Source organism: Equus przewalskii, chromosome 22, assembly GCF_037783145.1.
Source record: "Equus przewalskii isolate Varuska chromosome 22, EquPr2, whole genome shotgun sequence".
Taxonomy (NCBI): Eukaryota; Metazoa; Chordata; class Mammalia; order Perissodactyla; family Equidae; genus Equus; species Equus przewalskii.
In genome coordinates this window covers 28,398,470-28,414,886 of record NC_091852.1, presented here as the reverse complement: position 1 = coordinate 28,414,886, position 16,417 = coordinate 28,398,470, and the positions used below count along the sequence as shown (strand labels likewise).

The 16,417-nt window shown below is 36.9% G+C and overlaps 1 protein-coding gene across 44 annotated transcripts in view; it reads left to right on the top strand.

Annotated features, from left to right (window-relative positions):
- The window catches only part of PTPRD (protein tyrosine phosphatase receptor type D), a 2,079,533-nt gene that overhangs the window by 1,122,191 nt on the left and 940,925 nt on the right, over positions 1-16,417 (top strand). For all 44 annotated transcript variants that reach the window (XM_070590645.1, XM_070590643.1, XM_070590639.1 and 41 more), the window contains one exon: positions 13,143-13,176. The gene's annotated coding sequence lies outside the window, so the exon portion shown is untranslated. The remainder of the gene's footprint in view (positions 1-13,142; positions 13,177-16,417) is intronic.

Sequence of the window (16,417 nt, the reverse complement as noted above, 5' to 3'; positions counted from 1 at the left end):
TGAGCCATCATCACAGCATGGCGACTGAGAGACAAGTGGTGTAGGTCTGTGCCCAGGAACTGAACCTGGGCCTCTGAAGCAGAGCATGCTGAACTTAACCACTAGGCCACCAGAGCCGGCCCTGAGTCAGGCTTTTTGATGCCAGAACTCATGTTCTAAATAACTACAGTATATCAATTTCCAAAATTTGTTTTTATTGTAGAAAAGTTAGAATAAGTCAGAACTTTTCTCATATTCCACCACCCAGAGGTAACCACTCTTATTTCAGTGAAGATGTCTTTTCTGTGCATTTGTTGCTTACGCCTTCTTTGCGGATATGTATCAAACAGGATTGTATGCATATAATCATAAAGCATGTACAAGTGTGTTTATAGAACCATTATTCATAATCATCTTAAAGTAGAAACAGCCTAAATACCACCAACAGTAGAATGGATGAATAAGTCATTGTATATTCATACAGTGGAATCCTACACAGCAGTGAAAATAAACTACTGCTGTATACATCATCATAGTTGATTCTCATAAATATAATGTTGAGCAGAAAAAGCCAGACACAAAATTAGACGTTTCCTATGATTCACTTATTTAAAATTCAGAAATAGACAAGTTAATCTATAGTGTTTGAAGTCAGGCAATGAGGCCTTAACTGAAATTCTGGCTGTGAGAATGAAAAGAAGAGGTAGTAAAAATTAAATGAGAATATGAAACTAATTATTTTTTGTATGTGGGCAGAAAGAAGAAGAGAAGTTCAGGTTGACTCTGCGATTTTAAATTGGAGGGTGACAGGAGTAACAAAAGTTGGGGAAACCAAGAGAAAGTCTGTAGAAAGGATAAGAATATTGACTTCTGAATAATGTTACTCTGAGGTGGCAGTGGAACACCTAGATGGAGAAGCCACCTTGAAAGTTGAAAAATAAAGATTAGGAAAGAAAGTTTGGTGAGAGCTATGTATAATATGAAGTCTTGTCTTTGTAAATGATAGTTGAAGGCATGGTAATGGATAAAATTGCCAAGGAAAAGGCTGACAGAATAGTAACAAGATGATTCTGAGATCTCAGGCAAGTCTTATTTTCTGAGTTGGGAGGAACAAAGAGGTATGAAAAAGGGAATAGAAGAGACATTGGAGAAATGTTAGAAATGACAACTGGAAGAAAGAAGAGAGGGAGGAAGAGGAGGTTGGTTGAGGAATGGCGTTATGCGAAGTTCATTACAATACTCACCAGTTTGACTGCTAAGCTTGTTTAATCCACACAAAGACAGTGTTTTACAAAGTAAGTACCATTATTATTCCCATTTGAGAAAACTGAGGTCCAGAGAATTAAGTAGTTTGGTAATTTTCTCAAGAGCACACAGTTAGGTAATGGCAAAGTCTTGATTCAAACTGAATCTTTCCAGCTCCAGAGCTCAAGTTTTAACATTACCGTAGAGAAGCAGCAGAAAAATGCCATTGCTTTGGAAGGGAATAAAGAAAAGAGCTATCAGGAGAAAGTATTTTCAATAATGAAAGACTTTCAAAAGCAAGGCACATTAGTTAAGACCTTGCAATCATATATGTCTGATAGTCCTAAGGCCTCCTGTGCAACAGACAAGGGAAAGAGAAAGTGGAGGATAATGGAGATGTTTTGAAATGAAAAGGAAAGAATTCATATCAGATATTTTTTCAGGGTCACTGTTCTTCAACTCTATTCGCTCTTATTTCCCCTAGAAACTTGTACATTAATCATTCTCCCTCCCCATGGACTCTCTCCTTAAGTATCCAAAGTCTCTCTCATACCAAAACATTCTCTGTCAATCTCACTATCGCTTCATGTTCTCACAGGCTTGCTTCAATTCCCTTACTTCTGGGAGCGGTATTGAAAACTCAAGAGTATATCAAATTCTTCCCTTTCTCTTACCATTTTGGAATTGTGGGAGGGGACGGGGGAAGTGTCATCCATTAGAAAAATGGGTGAATGTTTCTAGTCAAGGTCTTGATTTTAGTGTAAAGGTAGAACTTTGTAGGAAAATGAGGTTTCTTCACAGTAGAACAGAGGATATGCCACGAAACTGAACTGAAGTCTCTGGGAACCATTGTACTCCATACTGGAACATTTACCCTCAGGTAGAAATCAGGAAAAGAAGCGCTGAAGAGGACAGAGTTTACCGTTATAGGAAAGTACATATTAATTGTGGGACACATACTGGGGAAATGGATATGAAGAGTAGACAGAGATTCCAGTTGGAATATTTACAGGTTTGTAATACTTCCTCAAACCCCCACCAAGCAACCAGATTCTACAGCTCTAATATGAGGAACCTGAAGAAAGACCCATGGACAAGACCAGGGATGAAGGATATCAGGAATATATATTTGAAAAGTATTAATTTATATGTTATAGATTTTCTTGTTATATAGAATCATAATTTTCTCAAAGGTTCATATGTTTCCACTGCGCAGCTTTCTCCTCCCGTCTCTCCTTCTATTCATTCAATTGATTTATTTCATTGAATGGAACCACAGCTCATTGTTTACTTCAAATTCGACGTTCTAAGGCTTCTACTCCATAATCGGAGACAATAAAAACACTGATTCCAGCTGTTCCTACCCCCAAATCAAAGCAATGGCCTGAACAATGATCAGTCCTTTCTCTGTAATGACAACTTTCAGAGGATAACTTTAATATGTTTCAAAAACATTTATCTTCTTAGGTATGTGAACATTCTCTTTGAAATCCTGTTTTAGCTATTCAATATTAGTATATTTTACGTCTCTAAATAGAATGTAAAGGTAAATTTTACATTAACACTTCATATTCCAAACCAAAGTTATCCAAACAATACAAATTTTTTTTTTTTATTTTTAGGAAGATTAGCCCTGAGCTAAGATCCACTGTCAAGCCTCCTTTTTTTGCTGAGGAAGATTGGCCCTGACCTAACGTCTATGCCCATCTTCTTCTATTTTATATGTGGGACACCTGCCACAGCGTGGCTTAATAAGCAGTGGGTAGGTCCACGCCCAGGATCCAAACCCACAAAGCCCGGGCTGCTGAAGCAGAGTAAGCGAACTTAACCGCTGTGCCACTGGGCCAGCCCCTCAAAGAATACATTTTTAATGTACAAGGAAAATAATAGCAAAATTAAACAACAAATTTGCTATTTTTTAGGGCAAACATTATACATGCAGGAAATATGCAAAGCTGTAGTGTTTCCAGTTTGTTAGCAAATTAAAAATTATCTAAAGAAAGAGAAAAGCCAAAGGACAAACATCAGTACAATTTTCAACAGCAACAGAAAAATGATCTCAGTATTGGAAAAAAAGTGTAGATGAAGACAATTATGAAAATGGGGGAAAGTGTGTTTTCTTAAGCAACCGTCTCCCCAGAGTTACGGGATAAAAATTCAATTTTGCAACAACAATGTTAAAGTCTTCCAGAGAGCCTGTTTTGTTTACAGCTTCATTTTGCCTTCACAAAGAATAGTTTAGCATTGCACAAATCCAAACTGTAACTTTACTAAAACATGGATCCTGAATTTGCAATTTTATTAATTGAAACTGAAGCAGATTTACCCAGGCTCGTGTTATAAACCAGGCCCTGGAGCAAGACGCTGCCTGTGCAATTTGTTTCAAGTTGTGTCTGTCTACATATTTCCTTTAGGATTAAAGGATTCTACTGATTGATTTTTATTTTTACTTTGTTTATTCTACTGGTGTTAGATGTACATTGTTGCTTTGCCTGCAACTTCTATGGTGATTGGTGACACCCCAGGAATCTGAGAGTCCATCCTGTTAATCATTCTTATTGAAGAAGCCATTGCAAGTTTCCATGTGGCTCAGTTATGACCTGCAAAACAATAGGATCAAATGAAGTAAATAGAACAACAGTAAGCTGCAATTCCACTGTGAATTTGTTATATCTCCTTTTCCTGAAATGTGTAGTTCAGGGAAAAACTATATCATGATGCCATTTTTTTTCCTCTTGAAGTAATCTGTGGGTTTTAGATTTTGAAAGGAATTGGGAGGAAATGAAGGAGAGTGGTTGTTATAAAAAATGCTTAGTACTGGAATAATAAAGAACTGGTTGAAACTGACAAATTGTTAGAGTGTTCCTGGAACGTTATTGTGAATCCAGAAATACTGGAGAAAGAAACATAATTTTCTTGAATCTAAACCAGGTGAGGCGTAAGTCAATTTTGTTTATTAGGGCACCTAGCACAGAATGTGATGTTAAGTAGGGACTTGGTGAAGACTCAATTATATTCCCCCCTCTAGCTAAGCCACAAAACTTGATTGTAATTTGCTTTCAGTTCTCATTCTTAATATTGAGATTTCGTAGGCTCTTGCCTAAGCCTTCCATTCTTTGCTACTGACACATTCTCCAATTCCTGTGTCTTTAGATACCATCTTGATAATAATGATTCCCAATGTGTATCGCCAGCCCTAACCTCTGCACTGAACTATGGATTTCCACATCCCACTTCCCGCTTGCCATTTGTACTCATGCAACTAAGAAATGCCTCAGCCTAATATGGCTAGAATAGAATCACCACAGCCGATACTCATATAATAAATATCCTAAAACTATGTTCTCCACCAATCTTGCCAAACTCAGTAAATAACACTAAACACTCACTCATTTACCAAAATCCCCAACCAGAAATCATCCTTTATCACTTTCTTTTGCTCACTACCCACATCCAATCCATCAGTAAATTCTGTTAACTCTATCTCCAAAATGTATCCCAGATTTACCCCGAACTATCCAGGTTTCTCCATCTCCAAATCTACTTTAGTCTAAATCACCATAAGCTCCTGCCTGGAAAGTTTCAAAACTGATCTCTCAGTTTTGACTCCTTCCTCTGCTTTCCATCTTCCAGAGTAGCCATAGGCATGTTTAAAACAAAATCAGATAATGTCACTTTACTGATTAAAACCCTCCAATGACTTCCCATTGCCCTTAGAATATAATCCAAACTTCTTAGCAATGGCCTGCCATGAAGTCTACAATCTGGCCCCCACCTACCTCTCTAACTTTGTCTTTCACCACACATTTCCTGCTTGCTACATTCCAGTTACATCGACCATTTCTTCTGTTGCTTTAATGTGATAAGTTCACACAAGCCCTTATGTGTTCACTATCCTTTTACATAAACATTCTCTCTCTTATCTTACATGGGTGTCTTGTTCTGTGTTGTTCAGGCCTGACCATCCAATCTAAAGTATTCCTCTTCTGAGTCACATCACTGGTTTCATTTTATTCATTTCACTAATTGTCGGAAATTATTTTCTTACTTTATGTGTCTACTTGCGTATAGTCTTTCTCCCCTTCACCCTTCCTTGCTGCAAAGATGTAAGTAGGAAACATGTCCACATGGTTACCGCTGTATCCCAGTGCGTAGAACAGCCCACAGTGCATAATAGATGCTAACAATTTGTTTAATAAATGTTAAAAATGCTTGTTTAATGAATGACTAAGGAAAAAAATAATCAATAAATTGCTCTTTACTCATTTTGACACAGTATTTTGTTATTTGCTTGATATTGTACAATTGTTGATTCATTGGATTTATCAACATGGTGAAAATATTTTCCATAGTGTAAAACATTTAAATAAGGGAGCAAGGAGCACCAGGGTAATCTTTCATGGAAGTACCTGGAGGTGGGTAGAGTGACTAGGAGGGATCTCAAAATCTAAGAGGAAGAATGACAAAAAGAGAGAACAAAAAAGTAAAAATCTGTATTGCCCTTTATATTCTGGAGGCATGACGCATAGCAGATGTTAGTTGAAAATCTAGGAGAACCAAAACTCCCCTTTTTTTTTTTTTTTTTTTTTTTTTTTTTTTCTTTGCCTTGTGACTATCATGGGGGAATGGATTCCTTGGGCTTGGGATTTTCAGTTTTAAAACCAGGACAAGTTGGTCACCCTAGTTAAAACTAAGAACTTTTTTCCTTGCTATTTATGTTTGCAATATCGTTCCTTCTACTTTCCTACCTACTTCTACAAGTAGAAGCCTTTAGAAAACTATAAAATAGCTTTGTTTGTTTTGAAAACATATCTTCAGTGGAACTGGGAGAAGAGCAAGTAGATGCTACTGATGGTGAGGAGAAAATGATTAGGAAGGGTAATACGATCCTGGGGAGTAGAGGAAGGAGAGAGGCAGACTCTGTCATTAACTAGCAATTGAGTTCATTAACATTTTATTGGAGGTCATCAAAAGGATGTGACCTCCGGTTGACCCTTGAGCTGGCCTGAGCAAACAGAGGCAATTTACGCCCTCCTCTGCCCTTGGAATGTACGCTCTGCCCACTGTCCCCACAGTCGGAGTTGGTTCAAGGATGCAGCCTTGAGACAGTAATGTGTAGTTGAGACCATTTGGATAGTGTTTGTGACCGAACCCTGTTAAGGTCACTAGATAAACCTTTAAGATTCTGGCAGGTGAGTGCAGAGATCCACTAGTCTTGCGGCCACCCAAGACAAACCTTGCATGTAAGTTCCTTTGCTTATTAAACCTGCCACCTACCAATCTGGGGCAGTATGACTCTTTCTTGGGTCTCTCTCTCTCTCCATGTAAGGGAGGCAGTTTCAGATTTCATGGGGGGAATTCCCAAGGTTGCAAAACAACACATGGTTATGGTTACTGATATATTTGGATTTATTTATATCATTTTGTTTTGTGCTTTTAATTTACTCAGCTTATTTCTATGCATAATATTTTGCTCTTGTTTTTCTAGTAATCTTTTTCTTTTTTTCTTCTTAATCAATTTGGGTATTATATTTTCTATTTTCCTTCTTTTTGTCTGTGTGGTTACCTTTAAGTTTTAATGCTCATGCCTCACTTAACAAAGTATAAAGCTAATAAATATCTTTACCCTTCTCCTAAATAATATAAGAACTTTTAAGAACGCTTTGATGACAACCTCTCCTACCAGCATTTTATATGTTTTTGATGTCCAGTATTTTCAGTCACTTTGGTTTAATTTATCCCAAAATTGATTATTAATATTGCTATGTTATCAAATTTCTGTACAGTCAGTGGTTTTTTCAGATTTACCTATTAGTATCAATTTTTTACTCACCATTCTTTCTTATATCTCCCTTTCTTTCTGTATTCAATCTCCTGCTTCCTAAATTATATCTTTTAGATTTCCCTCAATAAAAGTATGTGGTAGAAACTAATGTTTTTTTGCCTGAAGATACCTTTTTACGCTTCATTAATAAATTAGCATCTAGGGTGCGGCTCCGTGGCCCAGTGGTTAAGTTGGCGCACTCCACTGCAGCGGCCCAGGGTTCTGATCGTGGGCACGGACATGGCACTGCTCGTCAGGCCACGTTGAGGTGGCATCCCACATCCCACAACTAGAAGGACCTGCAACTAAGATATACAACTGTGTACGGCGGCGGGGGGTTGGGGAGATAAAGTAGAAGAAAAAAAAAAAGAAGATTGGCAACAGTTGTTAGCCCAGGTGCCAATCTTTAACAAAGTAAAAATAAAATAATAAATTAGCATCTAGATAGGTAAAGGTTACTGTAATAACAGTTATTTTTCTCCTAGCACTTTTGAGATATGATTCTTCTGTCTCCCATCTTCTACTACTCGGGTTGAGAAGTTTGCTGTGAACCTAATTTGCCTCTCTTTAAATACTTATTTTGTCTTCTGGATATTTTAAGTTTGTGTTTATATGTTTGTTTGTAGGGTAGATTTAGTTAGACCTATGTTGTTTGAGATACATTTAGCTTCCCAAAGAGAGAGATAGATAAGCAGATGGACAGACATAGATTTATGTAGATGTATAGATACATATCACAATTTATATATGAGATATCACAATTCTTGAATTTTTCAAATATTACTCTTTTAAGACTACTTTGTTCATTCTCCTTCTGGCTCCTATCAGACAAATGTCTAATTTGTCACCTAGATTTTTATGTCTCATATGCTCTCTCTTGCCACTTTTTTTCCATTGTATTTCCGTCAACGTTATGGATAACTTCTTCAGTTCTGTCTTCCTGTTAACTCTTTCTTTAGCTGTGGTTAATGTATCTGTTTACTTAGTTGCAAGGGCTATATTTTTATTCCTAAAATTATAGTTGTACTGATTGAAAACAGTCTTGTTCTTTTGATAACATCTTGTTTCTTTCATATTTTTTCTTTCCATCTTTCATTTTTAATAATTGTAAACAATTATTTCATTGTCTGTGTTTAGTAATTCCATTATCTGAATGTTTTTGTTTTTCTAGTCTCATTCTTTGATCCTTCTCCTGACTCTCACTCACTATGAATGTGAGCTCTTGCTTAGCAGAGCTTTATATTTGTAATCTTTAGGTGTACTTTATTGAGGGCGTGCCCTTTCAGAGAAATTTTAAGATTGAGTGCACAAGGTACCAACCCAGGAATAATTTTTTTTTTTTTAAAGATTGGCACCTGAGCTAACAACTGTTGCCAATCTTCTTTTTTTTTTTTTTTTTTTTACTGCTTTTTCTCCCCAAATCCCTCCAGTACATAGCTGTATATTTTAGTTGTGGGTCCTTCTAGTTGTGGCATGTGGGACACTGCCTCAGCATGGCCTGATGAGTGGTGCCATGTCCCGACCCAGGATCCGAACCGGTGAAACCCTGGGCCACCAAAGCAGAGCATGCGAACTTAACCACTCAGCCACAGGGCCGGCCCACCAGGAATAATTTTAAGTTAAATACTTTCTATGGAATTTCTCGTCCTTGTCAATAGTATAAATTCAAGCCCAAAACCTATATGAGAGGTTTTTGTGAGAGACTTTTTAATCTCTTGTCCTTGAAATCCCAAGGCTCTTAGCTGAGATTGATAAATGTCCCAGAAAAAACAAAAGATCAGAGCCTCTGTATCAGTCATTTCCACTTTTTTCTCCAGTTTTGGCTATTGAAGATTTTCTTAACATATTTCTCTCAGTTGTGCGTTTCAAAGAATATTTGTTATATTTTATCTAATTGTCCAAAATGTTTTTGTACTGAGATCATTTGTTGTTGGTTTACAACATCTGATGCATCTTTTTGACTGAAATAGAACTACTTTAATTGGTCTTTTTACTTTAGCTCTGTAAGCAAAGATAAGGAACTCACAGCTAATTATGACTGAAGTAAGAGTTATTTGTATTTCAGCAGAAAAAAAGTAAGACCTAATGTTTAGCCTTTCTTTTTTTTTTCAAAGGAAGGCTATTCTGGGCTTTGGCTCAGGGGCTGTTTATGGAATATATGTAGTGAGGCTTAATCCTGCTAATTCCCTTTCATTCTTGGTGCCTTTTACTATTACCACTCGTCTTCTGCCCCTTCAGTCAAGTCCTGGACTTGCTCATGACCCATACAAGAAATGAGGACTGGAGTTTTGGTAAGAAATGAGGACTGGAGTTTTGGTATGGAGAAACGGAAATGCCGAAAGAAAGAGAAATAGGATGAAATTAGAAAAGAGGAAAAGTTCTCTAACCATCTATGTATGTATCTGTATTTCTGTGTGTGTGTGTGTGTGTGCACACACGCACGTATGCCAGAGAAATAGAGAGTGAGATTCATATGAAAGTATGTATTATATATGCATGTATGTATTTCTGTGATATTATTGGAACTCAGGAATTTCATTGCTAAAATAATTTCCTATGCCTAGAGTAGATACCTATTTGCATTTGTTTTTCATAATTATTTCTGTAATTGATTCTACAAGTAAATACAGAAATAGCTGGCTTATTCCCACCACCTGCCTAGTACAGATATACAGAGAAGGCAATAATACATATTTAATTTGTTCCTCACTTTATTTTCTAACAAATCATGTGATTACAATATTGGAATGATATCCAACTTAGTCTTTTGTTCCTACATTCAAACACCAGGGTTCTTTTATAGAAAATAGATGCCCTTTATGAGAATTAAATGGTCAAATATAGAGAGGTGGGTGGCTAATTATAAATGTTATTTGAATAAATTTGCATATGAAAGGTTCTCAGAAAACTTCTTTTAAGAGAAAAGTTTTATAGGTGCACGTGCTATCTACAAATCATTCTCTTTGGGGTGACTCCATTCCCACATGTATGCTGGTCTCTCTGGAGTCAAAACCAAAGCTCCAAAGTTTTTGATAAGATTTTCTTCTTTTCTCTCAAGCAATTGGTTATCCACTTGTACGTTATCTGTTTTACCTGGAAGGACTTCCATATTTTGTGGATGCCATTCTCAAGACTTGATCAAAATACAGAAGAAAAAAGGGAATGGAAAAGAAATTTGGCCAAAAAAGGAAAAGATAGAAAATTTGGATTGATAAAGCTAGTCAATTGGATAGAGGAGCATGTCGGACATTATGGATCGCTGAAAATATTTTGAGGCACTAGAACTAGAGGTTTTGATTGATCCTGTTCTTCAGCAATGCCAATCATGTCAAAGAAAATGTCCATTTAAATGTCCCTAGAACAGATATTGATTAAAACATTCCCTGCTTCACATTTGTTTCTAATGGGATTTTCTTTGTTAAATTGTGGTTGCCTTTGAGTGAAACAGGAGACTGCCATTGGATCATTGTTCTCAGGAAGCCATAGACCCCTGAAGTCCCTCCCAGCTATATGTGCACAGAAGTGCAAGGCATTCAAGGGTGCTTTGTTGTTAGTGCCTTCAAGTCAATTCCAACTCCTAGAGACCCTGTGTCGTGTAGAGGGGAGCCCTGCCATGTCTTTTTGCACCATCCTCTCATCTTCCGGTGCTCTATCACACAATGCTTCACTGTTATTCATAGGGTTTTTATGGCCAATACAGTGTAACAACTGACAGACAGGTGTGGCTCCCTGACTGGGAAACAAACCCAGGGCCACAGTAGTCAGAGTGCTGAATCTTCGCCAGCATACCACCAGGGCTGGCCACTGACAAGACTGCTTACCACTGATGTTTTTCTGTTTCCTCCTCTACCAGTGCTCCCCCCAGCAAATCAGTATGTGAAGTCCATACTCTATTTTATAAGAAAATCAAAGTAATATATAGATGATTGTGAGGTGTTAATAATTATATTAAAACTGAATGATCCATTTTTATTAATATTTCTAGATTGCTCCCATAATGATAGCTCATTACTCTTGTTAAAACACTTTGCGAACTTTGATACTTGTAGCGGAAAGTGTCCACTAATGACCTGGTCGCAGACTCAGACTATGAACACATGTTAAATTACTGAGTATTACTCTACTTTAGAAGCTTCCGTGAATCACAAATTTAAAAAAAAAAAGTTTTATTTGTCTTAATTGTGTGTTAAACCCATGTTCTTCCTACGAGAATGAGTAGGAGTTGGAATGAACACTTAATCCAAGAAGCTAAAGGTTGAAATAGCACATTCTAGGCTTAGATAAAAAGAATCTAAAGAAGTTTTTCCTCTCACCAAATTAAGAAACGCTTTTATTTTCAATATCTAGATTAAAATTTTTACATTTGTTATTTAAAATTTTATTATTCAATTCAATAATACTTACTCAGGACGTTTAATATATTACACAAAAACAGTAAGAAAGTCTTCAATAAAATGGGTGAATAGATAGCCGATTTATAATCATCTAGGGAAAAAAAAAAACCTGATATGAGTAATTGCACAGAATTGTTTGCCAACCTTTTGAAGCCTAAGTGGGATTGTGGGCACAGAAGGAGAATGAAGGATGAGACGTTGTGAGTATGTAATACACATGCATGCTTCCTATAAGCAGAGTCTGATCTGGCATGGTTATCTAGGCCAGGAGTGCAAAATTACCAACAATGCAAGGATGTCACTTCATTCTCCATAAAAAGATAGAGGCTCTTTTCTAAGATTGTGCTACGATTTCAGTCTTGCTGCTGGGGTGACCATGTTAACGGTTCAAAGCAAATCTGTCGCTGTCCCTCAAAATACTAATTTCAAACTTATGTAGTGCTAATAGAGGGCCAGAAAGTACTGTCACCTTTCCATACAGAATTCAAGCCTGCGAAAAAAAATGTTTTTTAAATCAAAAAAGCAGAAAATGTATTCCCATGTGATGCAAAAAGTCTTAACTTAGCTCAAAAGTCATTTATCAATGAAGGAAATTTTCTTCAACTTCAATTCCTTAATTCATTTTGTCATGAAACTAAAATGTTTCATTGATAATGGATTTACTATTCCTTTAAAATTCAAGCTTAATTAACAGAAACAGGTGCAATGCAGCTATACTTTTCTCTTAAAAGATGGCAGATGAACATAAGGAAAAAGCACACAATGTACTATCTCTATATTAAATGCATTTTTCCCTTTAGCTCAAGCAGCATCTTCTGGACATTCCCCATGCCAAAGACAGCAGGAAGTCATCTGAGTAGGCAAAAATAAACAGGGTCATGGCATGAACACCTGTATCTTTAACACAAGATAGAATTTGTTGACTACCGTAATGAAGTACAAAATACACTGGGAACACCTAGAAAAAGAAGAGTAATTCGTTCCTTCTCTGAGTGTCAAGACAAGCTTCACTGAGGACATGTTAATTGAGGCGGCCTTAAAGAATGGGTAGAAAGAATATTGAGGCAGAGAAAAAGGGGTGAACCAAAGCATTGTTCAAAAAAAAGAAAATGTGTTTAAGATGATGTTAGTATAGGGCGCAAAGGAAAATAGTGGGAGATAAACTGGAAAGGTAGAATAAGGATGCACTGGAGAATTATGGGAGAGAATCGTAGGAAGGTACAATAGGGTGAATGAGACTGAAGGTGCTGAGCGCTATGCTAAATACTTTCATTTTTTTTGTATAGACAATAGAATTTTTGAGCTCAGCAAGGTGATTTCTATGGCATTATCAGAGCTGTGTATTAGGATAAGTATTTCACAATTGTGTTCATGCCAGAACCAAGACTATATTACACAGGAGACTCCATTTCTGCCTACCTTTTAAACTTGAATATAAGAAAATATCAATGCAAAATATAGATATGTCAGTATGTATATAAAAAAGATTTTGAAAAACAACCAGTTATCTAATTTGAACCTAAAATGGTGAGGATGAAACCCTTCAATTTCAAAAAACTAAATGATCGAGATCAAAGTATCCTTATTGCTTATTTAATTTTGGTTCTGTAGACACATTCATAATCTGTGTTGGAAGCCAATTTGAAAGTTTTTCATAGTGTTTATGATTGCAATATCAAAATACTTTTCTGCTGTTTCAGATGATGGTGCCTGTGAATTAACTGAACGACTGTGGTAAGTTGCTTTTTCTCTTTTCAGATCTGCATAGAATGTTTTATTCTTTCTGTGATTCAAAAGGATTTATGTTGCCTATAAAACCTATAAGAACATGAACACTGGGGCTAGCCCGGTGGCGCAGCACTTAAGTTTGCACGTTCGCTTCTCAGTGGCCCGGGGTTCGCCGGTTTGGATCCTGGGTGTGGACATGGCACCGCTTGGCAAAGGCCATGCTGTGGTAGACGTCCCACATATAAAGCAGAGGAAGATGGGCACGGATGTTAGCTCAGGGCCAGGCTTCCTCAGCAAAAAAAGAGGAGGATTGGCAGTAATTAGCTCAGGGCCAATCTTCCTCAAAAAAAAAAAAAACAGTGAACACTGACATGGACTGAAAGCCAGGCATGCCCTAAAGTAGGCTGCATTTTTTCCCTGGGGGTAACCTTTCCCTTTTTCCTTCTGAACTGAGCCAAGACTGAACAAATCAGACAGTCTCCCGTACATGCACACCAGGAGTCTAGGAGAGGCTACTGTTTTCTGAATGTTTTCCATGTCACATGTACCATCTGCTTGCCCAGGGATGACCCTGAGAAAACACCCAAAGGTTCACACCATCAAAAGCAGAACGGCTTGTAAAGAAATAAGTTTTTTTACAAAAACAATAATTTAACATTATATAGAGGTTTGGTAAGAAGCAGCAGATGTTTCCCTCTTTTCTGTCCCCATTTCACGGCAGTGTTAGCAATCACGGCCGTGATGTACGCACAGGCTGATTTTCATTTTTCCAGTTTCATAGCTGATTAAATTCGACTTTGTTGTAGTTGAATTATCATATTGGAAAGCAGACATTGAAAGAGAGTTTTCTTTTCTGTCTTTGTTATGAATATGTTGTGGCTCATTTTAGGGGCTTCTACTGGGTAATATTCTGTGAGGGAGAAGGAAATATGGTATTAAATATTGTAAAAAATGTTAATGATGACAATAAAATATATGCTGCAATAGTTTGCCCTTGAAAAAAGAAAGAGCTTTCCTCTGGCAATCCATCAGGCCTTTTAGGATCTTTTGTTTCTTCAAGTAAAACTAAGAATCTACTTTTCAACCAGATACTGTCAAGAAAGACGTTTGTTTTCATAGTCTTCACTTAATCAAACCTCAATCAGTTAGAAAAGTAATAGCTTGCTGTTAGTTACTGTTTTGGTAGTTGCAAGGTATATTTTATAGTGTTTGTATTGTTAGTGAAACACTCAACACTTACTGGCACAAATCTATTATTCTTATAAGAAGAGAAAGAGGAAAAATAATTTCTCTATCTCAACTTAAAAACGCCTTGGATTATTATGATTACTCACTGAAAACTAAGATAAGTGGGTATAGTCTGAATCCATCTAATTCATCTCTGGAGAAGTTGGTATCCTTTTATCTCTGTCTTGGAAGAACAAACCTAACATATTTGTATATTTTTACAGTACTGGGAAATTGGTGTTTTCGTGGATACTCTTCACATTGTCAGACTAGTAAGAAAAAGACTTTGCATCAGGTTGTTACTCATTTTACTTCCGTGAGGTTTTTCCAGTTTAGAATAGATCAAGAGAAAGTGTCACTATTTTTGTTTATTCAACTCCAATAAAGAAAAGATTATGAAAGAGTAACTTTGTATAGCATCCTGCTCCTACCCATAGACTAAACTGCATGGTAAAATAAGAGATGGCCAGAGTGAGAGATGGTTGGAAGGAGAATAATGAAAAGTTTGGAAGTGTAAGAAAAATTTACAAAAAGTTTGGATAAGAAAGAGGAATGGGTAGCTGGATGGGATGCTGTATAGGATGTTACTTAAGGAAGAGCAAATATTGGGGAAAAAAATTTGTGAGTCTTACTGTATATTACATAGTGATTCTCAAACATTAACTTGCCTATCAATCACCTGGACTATCTTGTTAAGATGCAGACTTTAATTCATTGGGTCTATAGTAAGTCTCAAGAATCTGCATTTCTATAGCTCCCAGGTGATGCCAAAGCTGCTGGTCCAAGAACCACGCTGTGAATAGCAAGATATTACATAAATTATTCTCTCCTTTTGACTCTTATTTGAAGAATTGCAGTCAAGACATTACTTTTCAAGCATTTGATTTGGATTGGATTTTTAGTGTTCTTATTTCACTGTGTAAAGATCAATCTTAAGATTACAGAAAAAATGCCCAGTTTCAGTTCAGCCACACACAAAAAGAACTGAGTCTTGCTAGCTCCCAGGGTCTACTTTCCCTTTCATTAACTGGTTAATCTATGGTAAACTGTGAAAGATCAAAGAAAGTCAATCTGTCTGAGTCAAAAAATTCTCAAGTGAATGAGATGTAAGACTTTGCAAAAAATAAATGTATTTTTCTAATATTGCAATCTATTCAATAGCAGTCATATCATCACCTTGAAATGGTCAACTTATAAAAAGCAACAGTGGATGTGGTGGTTAGAGAGTTCTAACTATAATATAACTAGACATGATCATCATTGCTATGCTTGCAAGTGCTTGACTTTTTCCTCGTAAATGTAGTAAAATGTCATTGGTTTTGTATCATGTTTCTATTTACATTATGAATGTTCTCTAGTCTAATTGTTAAGCTTATTCACATTCCAGGGAGATTATCAAGAAGACAGAATAGAAGTCAGACCAGGCATGGTGGGTCAGTAACCATGAATAATAAAGCCAAGAGGGTAGTCCAGTGATGTAAGGAAATTTGAAGGGCTTTCCAGAAACTGGATTCCCATAAGAACCTGGAAAAAGCCTTGAAAGTAGAAGCCTAAAATCAATCTGAAGTTTTCTGCTCAACCTCTTTCCTCTAGATGAGTGTTTCTTTATCCAAACTGCATGTCAGAATCACCTGGGGAGTTGGGAAAAAAATAGTTAATGCCTGGGCTGCACCCAGACCAATTAACTCAGTCTGTCCCTCAGGGTGGAGCCTGGTATCCAAAGACTGATGCTCCTGCTTCCTGGTGATTCCATGGTGAACTGAGGTGAGAACCAGTGCCCTACATTAGGGCCTGAAATTTGCATTTTTGACAAGCTCCCAAGTAATGTTGATTTTGCTGCCCCATGGACCACATTTTAAGAATCAAGATTCTACCAGTCCTTTTAAGTTTTTCCTCAAGTTCTGGAAGGGTCAGTGTCACTTGGAAGTAGTTATCTTCTCTCTAAGGAAGAGAAGAAAGGAGAGAAGAGAGACCCAAATGGCACATGGTAGGGACCCTGAGTAGAATACTCAAATCCCCA